The sequence below is a fragment of the Tachyglossus aculeatus genome, unplaced genomic scaffold (assembly GCF_015852505.1).
Source record: "Tachyglossus aculeatus isolate mTacAcu1 unplaced genomic scaffold, mTacAcu1.pri scaffold_97_arrow_ctg1, whole genome shotgun sequence".
NCBI classification, from domain to species: domain Eukaryota; kingdom Metazoa; phylum Chordata; class Mammalia; order Monotremata; family Tachyglossidae; genus Tachyglossus; species Tachyglossus aculeatus.
In genome coordinates this window covers 1,861,254-1,871,410 of record NW_024045100.1, presented here as the reverse complement: position 1 = coordinate 1,871,410, position 10,157 = coordinate 1,861,254, and the positions used below count along the sequence as shown (strand labels likewise).

The window sequence follows — 10,157 nt, the reverse complement described above, 5'->3', positions numbered from 1 at the left end:
GGATTCACCACAGTTAAAAATTTATTCCCCACAGTTTAAAAGGCAGAGCCCCCTTCAAAAGCCTGTCTCAGTGGCATGAGCTCCTCTGTGGTAGTTGCTTTAGAAATGGCCCCAGCTTCAAAATGCCCCAAGCAGTGGCCATGGCAAGTGGAGGCATGACTTGTGCAGGGGAGGGTGCCAGTCAGAACTCTCCTTGGCCCCAGGCTTTGGGCCAAAGCCCTGTTAGATGCTGCGGTCATCCAGCTTTGCATGGGAAGAAGGCGAAAGCTGTGACTGAAGAGCCTGGAAGTAAATGATCAAGCACTTGAATTTGAAGCTGTAGGCTCCTGGAAGTTAGTGGTATGGAATGATGCAGTCAAAATGACACCTGTGAGAGACTGTTTCTGCTACCCTGGAGAGGACTGGTTGGAGAAGAGAAAGACTGATGACAAAGACTTCAGCAAGGGGTAATAATCAAGTGATTATTTGGACCTGAGAACTTGCTAAGGTTAGAATACAGGCCAACGACACTGGTACAGAATTTTTCTACATCTTGAGGAAGCAACTGGTCCGTATTAGCTATTCTGTTGTCTAGATTGCCCATTTTATAGTAAGTGAAAGCTTGTAGATATTCCTCATAGAGGTATTTGGTGAGTCTTACTCGGAAGCACAGTTTAAGTTCATTTAGCCCAAACTTCCAAAAGTTACTCACCAGAGAGATGAGGCATGGCAGCGATGAAGTTGAACAAATATTTCTTGAAATCTTTTCTGCTGCAACCAATGATACCACTTTCAATGAGGGTTCCATTTTGAATCATCCAAACATCACAATACGTGCGAGATAACAGCATAGCAGCAATAAGTAACAAATAACCTGTCTCTTTACAAAACATCCGGGGGACCATGATTTTCAGGATTTGCCTGATCCTTGCAAAGAACACTTTGTCCACCATAGCCTGCTCTTTCTTTCCCTCTTTCTCACTGCTCTGTAACGGTGGCTTTCCACTTTTCTTGCCTTGGAGGGTGGAGTCCTGCTGCTGCCACCTCTATCGCTGGCACTGCCTGTGCAGGAGGCAGAGGCACAGAACGGCCGCAGCCACCAACGATGAGTTGCACGCCATGAGGAACTTGCTGTAGGCCGTCATGGCTGCCAGGCCCGTGAGATCTCCTGACTCCCAGTCTCTTTCCATTAGGTCACATTGCTTCTCATTGCTCTTCTCCTTGGGGTTCACTAAATCCCCCAACCCAGGATGTGGGGAGAACCATTAAAGCGTGAAGGTGCTAGGTTTGAAACAATTCAAAGGAAATGCTTCTACATGCAGCAATTGGTGAGGACCTTGTGAGCACAGGACGTTGAGCAGGCACAGAGTGTTGGGAGTTTTAAGAAGGAATTGAACCAATTTGTGGGACGAGTCATTCAAAATTGGTTACACTAGAGGGAAAAGTTATGGTTATATAGGGAAAAGAAAGGAATGCTACAAAGTCCCTACACATTTGGATCAGATGAGGTCACTGAGGGACAAAGAAGCTAAGTGGCTTGCCTAAAGTCAAGACAAGCGTTGGAGCCTTCTGACTCCCAGGCACATGTTCTGGACACTGCACTGTGACAGCAGTGGGCAGCGATAAGAGGTTGATGGATCGGGGATTTCTAAGGAAGTGAGAGGAAACCTCCCCAAAGCCTCACACAGCAACTGAAAGCACACACAAACAGGGAAGAAAAGGGAGAAAGAGTCATAAATGGAGATACAGAGGGATTCAGAAAGGCAAAAACAAAATCTCAGTTGGGCAGAGACAGGGTCAGAGCCACAGGGCCACATAGTACCAGAATTCAAAGAGAGGAGAGAGGTTCAGAAAGAACATAGAAAACAGTATAATTTCATACAATATATTTTACAAAGGCTTTGAACCTTTTAAGACCAATTAAAGCTAAAAGTTCAGCAAAATTTCTTACATTGCCAGTAATCTGGTTTTAGCTTCGTGTTCACAGATTCACTTTCTAACGCTAATCGATTTCACCAATATGAGGAAAAAGCATCAGACAAGAAACTCGTAAAACCTCTCCCAGCCAGAGTCAGTCCAATTGCTGGTATTTTATGTCGAATCTTTCACCTCTCCTCTCTCTGCTATGCATGTTTCATTAAGCTCTGTTATGAGTCCCCTTTACTTCTATGCCCATTCTCTCTTGGTGCTTACCCACTTTCATAGTTTCAGCTACCACCTCCATATGGAAAACTCCCCGCAGCACATATGTGTCCGTCTAGAATCAAATATTTATTTATTTGCTTATATAGAATTATTTATATTAATGTCTGTCTGTCCCTCTAGACTGTCTGTTGTTACATTGTACTCTCCCAAGTGATTAGTACAGTGTTTGTACACAGTAAGCACTGAATAAATGCAAGTGAATGAATGAATGGACTCCCAAATCTACTTCTTTAGCCCTACTCCTCATGTTTAACCTGTAATCCCACAGCCCCCTTGCCCCCAAGACATCTCCTCTTGGATATCCCACTGGCCCCTAAATCACCATCATCATCAATGACATTTGTTGAGCACTTACTATGCGCAGAACATTGTACTAAGCACTTGGGAGAGTATTATTCTAACAGTGGGTAAACGTATTCCCTGACTGCAATGAGATTACAGTCTAGAGGGGGAGACAGAAATTAGTATAAATAAATAATTTATAACATGTAATTTATGGATATATGCAGAAATGTGTCTTTATTTTCTGTTTTCCAGGTGCTAAGTACAGTCCTTTACTCTCAGTGGGTACTCAGTAAATATTACTACTACTCCTTCTCTCCTTTGTCGTTCTCCCCTCTTCCTCCCCTCTTCCTCCCCTCTTCCTCCTCCTCTTCCTTCTCCTATTACTATTACTACTATTATCACTGTTATAGCGGTCTGAGAAGACAGTGACCAAAACCAGTAGAATGATTTTATTTTCTTAAAAATTGCCTCCAATAGGAAAAGATTTTGGTGCTCATACCACTGATGAGGTTTAAGCCCACAAAGGAAATGGGAACGGAGATGGTGTAGCAAATGTTTCTGAATATGTGCCAGGCATTCTGCTTAACAATCAATCAACCAATCAATCATATTTATTGAGCACTTACTGTGGGCATAGCACTGTACTCTGCACTTGGGAAAGTGTAAAATAATAGAGTTGACAGATGCATTTCCTGTCTATAATGAGCTTACAGTCTAGAGGAGAAAAAAAAGTTTATATAAATGAATTAAGGATATGTACATAAATACTGTGGGGCTGGGTTAGGGGTGAATAAAGTGTGCAAATCCAAATGCAGAAGGAATGCAGAAGGGTATGGGAGAAGAGGAAATGAGGGCTTAGTTAGGCAAGGTCTCTTGGAGATGTGCCTTCAGAAAGGCTTTGTTTGAGGCAAGGGGAGTTTGTGCAAATAGACTGCAGCCAGCCCATCATTGAAAAATAACTCTAGTAGGAAAGTTTTGATGTAAATTTATTTATTTATTTTACTTGTACATATCTATTCTATTTATTTTATTTTGTTAGTATGTTTGGTTTTGTCTCCCCCTTTTAGACTGTGAGCCCACTGTTGGGTAGGGACTGTCTCTATATGTTGCCAATTTGTACTTCCCAAGCGCTTAGTGCAGTGCTCTGCACACAGTAAGCGCTCAATAAATACGATTGATGGTGATGATGATGATGATAGCCTAACATGACTAACTCTCATAATCAGAGTTTGGATGGTGCGAGATTTCAACAAGTAGACTGAATTCTATTTTTTTGTTTTCACTTATATACTTTCACCCAACATTCATTTTAGCAAATTGGACTTATCCTTACATCATTCAAGTCCTGTGTTCAAATATTGGTTTCCAAGCATTCTCTCTTTATCAGTGTGTAGCAGTGTACATCTCTCACTTACAGGATTTCCATCCAATTATTCTCACAGTTCAAGGAGATGCCACAAGTCTTCTTGGAAATTTTTGATCAAAGATGAATTCCTAGACAATAAACATTACTTAAGAATATTGAGAAGCAGTGTTTCCTAGTGGATAAAGCACAAGTCTGGGAGCCAGAAGGATTTGAGTTCTAATCTGAGCTCTGTCACTTCTCTGCTGTTGTGACCTTGGGCAACTCACTTAACTTCTCTGGACCTCACTTACCCCATCTGTAAACTGGGGATTAAGATTGTGAGCTCTATGTGGGACATGGGCTGTGTCCATGCTGATTAGCTTGTATCTACCCCAGCCCTTAGAACAGTGCATGGTGCATAATAAGCTCTAAACAAATACCATAAAAACAATAAAAACAAATTTAGGTGAACTAGTGACTATCTCTCCTCAATCAGTTGTTTTGTGATGTCCCACACTTATATGGCCTTTACAATGAGTCTATGAAAATTTTTCAGAGTCCTGGCATTATCTGCAGAACTGGTAAACATATTTTTGAGAATCAGGGACATTGCCAAAATAGCAGAGAAAATAGTAAAGAAGTATCCTTAGTTAAATGGCTTCAGATGACTTAAAACAGAAATTTAGGAATGAGCTGTAAAAGCCAATGAGGTGGAAATCCTACCTTGAGTTGCCACTGTGAATCTTGATGCTCTTTGGTGAATTTAGGGTTTTACCATCCCAGCTCTTAGATCGTCACATTATAAAGCTGCTTTAGAGATGAAGGACACAATGCACTTTTGGGATAGACAGGTTGGATATGTGGTTACAAAACAAGTAAATTATTTAGGTAAAACTTTTCAGGGTAATCAAGGTCAGTTGACAGCTGACCTACCACGTTCAGTTAGCAAAGACCATGTGACCATTTGCTCTGGCAGAGGACTGAAAACTTAATGCCTGGAAGACAGCTCATTGACCATCCTCTTCGCAAATCTGTAGCTGCAGAAAATAGGAAAGACCACTAGGACACCCTTTGATTAATGCCTCTCCATCCCTCCTTCCAGTCTACAACTTTACAGGTTTCTTTTTGAGCTGCAGACAGACATTTAAAGGGGATGCCATGCAAGTTCACAGCTCTATTATAATGCTTAGGATTCTTTCTCCTTTTCTCAGAGGAATTTACTTTTTTTTCTTGAAGCATGTGCCAAAATAGTTAAGCCCAGGGCTATTTGGGAGATTATCTGTGTCTCTGCCTAATCAATTCCTTTAATATAGGAGCAGCCTTGGGGCCAATAATACTGAATCAAATTCTTCAGATGTGTGTCCATATATGGAAGAGGTATATGGGTGTGCCAACATGCACACACATACCTGTGGGCCATGCACCTGAACTAGATGGGTAGCAGCCCCTGAACCTTGGAGAAGCAGCGTGGTGTAGTGGATAAAGCATGGGCATGGGAGTCAAAAGGTCATAGGTTCTAATCCTGGCAGTGCCACTTGTCTGTTGTGGGCCTTGGGCAAGTCACCTCACTTCTCTGGGCCTCAGTCACGTCACCTGTAAAATGGGGATTAAGACTGTGACCCCCGTGTGGGTATTATTATTATTATTATTATTATTATTATTATTATTACCCCGAGTGAAACAGCGATACGGAGGGCAGGGGGGAATTTCTGAGTGCACGGATTGGGCTGCTGGCTACAGTTCTCCCTGCCTTTCATTCATTCAATCATATTTATTGAGTGCTTACTGTGTGCAAAGCACTGTACTAAGTGCATATTTATTGAGCATTTACTGTATACAGAGCAGTGTGTTAAGCCCTACAATTGAGTGAGAACACAATATAATAACATTTATGGAAATTATCTCATACCTACAGTGAGCTTACTGTCTTCCAAAGTGAAGTAGAAGGTCATCGGTCTCCCCCTGCCCCATTCATATTTTCTATCTGGTTAGCTCCAGTATTATTAGTTCCTCTCCCCTATAAAATCTTCATCTTCTGGACTGGGCTTCTCATAATGCTCTCCCTGTGTCTTTAAGACCTAGCTCTTCGTAGATCCAACTGTCTCAAGCCACCACTATGATCCAACCCCTTGCTGCCTCACTCTCCATCTGTTTTCTGTCCCACTATCCCTCTGTCATGTAAGAAGACAATTTTGTTTTACCTGTTTTGGTCACTGTATTCTCAGACCCTTTCTGCCTTTGTAGTAGTAGTAGTAGTAGTAAGACTGTTAGCTCCACCTGGGACAGGAACTATGTTTGATCTGATTAACTTGTATCTATTACAGCACTTTGTGTCAAACACTGTTTTACATAGTTACTATCTATGAAGAGCCTGGAAAAAGTCATGAAATGTGCTGATGTAGCAATTGCCACAAAAATACCAGTTGTCAACTCTATGGTGTTTCCAGTAACAATGCATATATCTGAAAGCTGGACAGTGAAAAAATGGGATAGAAAGAACATTGATTTTTTTTTTAAATGTGGTGTTGGAGAAGGCTTTTGCGAATGCCTTGGACTGCCCAAAAAAACAAATAAACAGATGTTGGAGCAAATTAAACCAAAGTGGTCTTTGGAAGGTTAAATGACTCGTCTTGGATTAGCATATTTTGGACACATAATCAGGAGGACTAATTCTCTGGAGAAGATGTAAATGCTAGGAAAAGTCCAGGGAAAACGTGGAAGAGGCAGACCGGCAGCTAGATGAATAAAGACCATAACAACAATAAGCAGAAGAACCATTAGAAAAGTGGTAGATTATAACAGAGGACAGGACGTTCTGGAGAAAGTATGTCCGTGGAGTCACCATGACTCGGAAATGACTCAAGAGCACTTAATGATAATGATAAATATGTCAAATAGTGTTTTACTTATATTGACCCTTTAACAAATACCATAATTATTAGTAGTAATTGTAGGCAGTAGTAAGCAGAGAAGCAGCCCGGCCCAGTGGAAAGAGCCCGGGCTTGGGAGTCAGAGGTCATGAGTTCTAATCCCAGCTCCACCACTTGTCAGCTGTGTGACTTTGGACAAGTCACTTAACTTCTCTGCTACCCCATGAGTTACCTCATCTGTAAAATGTGGATTAAGACTGTGAGCCCCACGTGGGCCAACCTGATCATCTTGTATCCTCTACCTGCCCCAGCGCTTAGAACAGTGCCTTGCATATAGTAAGTGCTTAACAAATACCGTCTTTATTAGTATTATTAATATTAGTAGTATTTGTTGAGCACCTGCCGGGTCTGATGCACTATCCAGCCAAACTAGAGCCCACACCCAGAAATATGTCCTCATCCTATACCTGAGGGAGGAGGACCTAGAAAGTAAGTCAGCATCTCTCCCTGCCCACCACTCATTCTACACACATTCCATTCAACTAGCACTCCCATCTTGTATGACAGCGTTGACCAATGTTCCACGTGGCTCCTATTAGGAGCCAGGTACAAGCCCCCCACCTTAGAAGTGAAAGGAGCCCCCACCACACCTGACCTCTGTTGGTCATTGAGGTCATAGAGGCTTTGATCAGGGTGGATGGATGCACCATATATCCTTGGATCTTGTTTTTTTTTCTGTCTCCCCCTTCTAGACTGTGAGCCTATTGTTGGGTAGGGATCGTCTTTATATGCTTATGATTTGTACTTTCCGAGACCTTACTCCATTGCTGCACACAGTAAGCGCTTAATAAATACGATTGAATGAATGAATGTTTAAAAAGCTCTACAAGATTTGGAATGGACCAGCCACTGTGAAACTGTTCTAGACCTGGACAGGGCCCCACATCCAGCACGAGGGGAGCATGTCCTTGGAAGATAACCATTTCAAATTAGGGGAAGCTCAGCTCAAGGGGACAGCTTTGGTAGACAGCCCCTCTACCTTTTTTATGGCATTTGTTAAGGGCTAACTATTTGCCAAATAATGTTCTAAGCTCTGGGGTAGGTACAGGCCAATTAGGACAGGCGCATTCCCTGCCTCACATGGGGCTCACAGTCTAAGTAGAAGGGAGAACAGGTATTGAATCCCCATTTTACAGTTGAGGAAACTGAGGCACCGAGAAGTCAAGTGATTTTGCCCAAGATTACACAGCAAGCAATTGGCCGAGTCAGGTTTAGAACCCTGGCCCTTTGACTCCAAGGCCTGTGCTCTTTCTGCTAGGGCGCACAGCTTCCCTACTTCCCCTGATCAACTCTATGGGCAATAGATAAGTTTAAAACGGTTAGTGAGGCAAGAGTCCACGCTCAAGACAGACCACAGCAGAAACTGTGGGAGGGTCTTGGAAACTGTAAAAATGAAGAGTTGGAGAATGGAGTTTCTAGCTCCAGGTCTGGTGGCCGGGGGGAGAGGATTCTTTTGAGTCTCTCTTCTTTTCCCTTTCCTTCCCCACACTGAAAGTCATTTGTCACAGAGATGGAACTAGAATTCCCACTGTCACCACCAACCTGCCAGAACAGGATGTCCTGATGTCGCTGCCTTCCCTGTCCTATTCCTGTGACTCATTCCAGAACCTTTTCTGGCACTTGTGACCAGCCCCCAAGTCTATAGCGGGCTGGATTATCCTTCTGGCCTGGGTTAGGGAGCACTGAAACGTCTCTCAGGTCGCCAGTCAACCCTGTCTCTGGGGTCCTCTGAACTGAAACTCTTTATGGTCTTTTGGCTTAATCTTCCTTGCCCAATCCCTTGTGCCTGAGTATCTGAAAGTCCACTTCTGGGCATATGCCTAATTACCTTCACTGACCCCCTCCACATCTGAAAGGGCATCAGGACTTTCCTGACACCAAAGGCCAAAAATATGGAGGTCTTGGGTGACTACTTTCTGTTTATGTCTCTCAGGCTGGTGACAATATTAAATGCCAGGTAGTTGTGGTAAGAAACATTTTACAATATTAAATGCCAGGTAGTTGTGGTAAGAAACCTATTTTTTTCACATTCACCGCTGTTCCCATCTATCTCTATCTTCTTGGGTTGGTCATCCCTAAGTTCTCTTCCCTCCCCTCCATCTCCATCCTCCCTTCCCTCCAGCTCCAAGACCCCAATTATCCTACCCTCTCACCTTTCCTCCAGTCAATCAGAGGTATTTATTGAGTGCTTATTGTGTGAGAGCACTGTACTAGGTTTCTGGGAGAGTACAATATAACAGAGTTGGTAGCCACATTCCCAGCCCACAGTGAGTTTATAGTCTGAAACAGCAGGTCTTTTCCCTTTCTTCCCCTTCCTTTCTCTGTTCTAGTTTCAGCACCTCATCGTGAGCTTTTCTCCGGAGGTGAGCTGTGGAAAAAGTGGGAAGGGTGAGAAAGCAGGTAGCAGATGAGACTCTTTTGACTCAAACCAAACATTTTCCATTCATTTTAAGAGGCTGTCTTTAGATTGTGGGGGAATGAGAGGTGTAAGAAACAAGAGAAAAGGAAGACTTGAATCTGTTCTGAAGGAGGGGCTAGACATAGAGCTGACCAACACTTTCACACAGGTGCCTCTGCCACCCAGATTATCCAAAGATTCCCCAAGACGGATCTTGCAAACCTAGTTCCAGTCTTCTGTTCTAGTCACAGCCCCAATTGAAACAATTAGTGCATTATGCGGGTTGTTTGGGCTGGGTCTTTCTAAACACTATCCATCATTTTTAAATCCCTGGAGATGGTCAGTTTCTAAACTGGGTAGGGCCTGGATAGAGGGATAGAGTGCCTCATGACCCAGGCCTGCCATGTCTATAAGGAATTCAACAGAGACACATTAGAGGATGGAGTCCTCTCTGTCTATGGAGAAACCTTTCACAGTCAGTGGTATTTATTGAGCACTTACTGCGTGTAGAGCACTATATTAAATGCTTGAGAGAATACAATGTAACAGTAAACAGATACATTCCCTGCACAAAATGAGCTTACAGTTTGGAAGTCTATTCTCCAATAGCTGACTCCTCCAAAGAGGAGGGCCATGCTGATGACAGCCAAGAAACCTTCCACACACTCGGGATCACCTAACAGGACTCAGGGTTCCACTGCACCTCTATCCTGAAAGTGTCCCAGAACTGTCTTACCAGTGGAATGGTTTCCCCTGGAACTAGAGGCAATGATTCTGCCTCTTGCACCAACCTGGCTTTTTTTTAAATGGTATTTGCTAAGTGCTTACTGTGTGCCAGGCACTAGCACTGGGGAAGATGCAAGCTAATCAGGTTGGACACAATCTATGTGCCACAAGGGGCTCACGGTCTTAATCCTCATTTTATCAATGAGGTAACTAAGGCACAATCAATAGGTGGAGTAGCCGGGGTTAGAAACTGGGTCCTCTGACTCCCAGACATGCGTTGTTTCCACAG

The 10,157-nt window shown here is 43.2% G+C and overlaps 1 pseudogene; it reads right to left on the bottom strand.

The window, feature by feature from the left end:
• Positions 1–222: 222 nt before the first annotated feature.
• LOC119924372 lies at positions 223–1,124 on the bottom strand (annotated as a pseudogene).
• Positions 1,125–10,157: the final 9,033 nt, after the last annotated feature.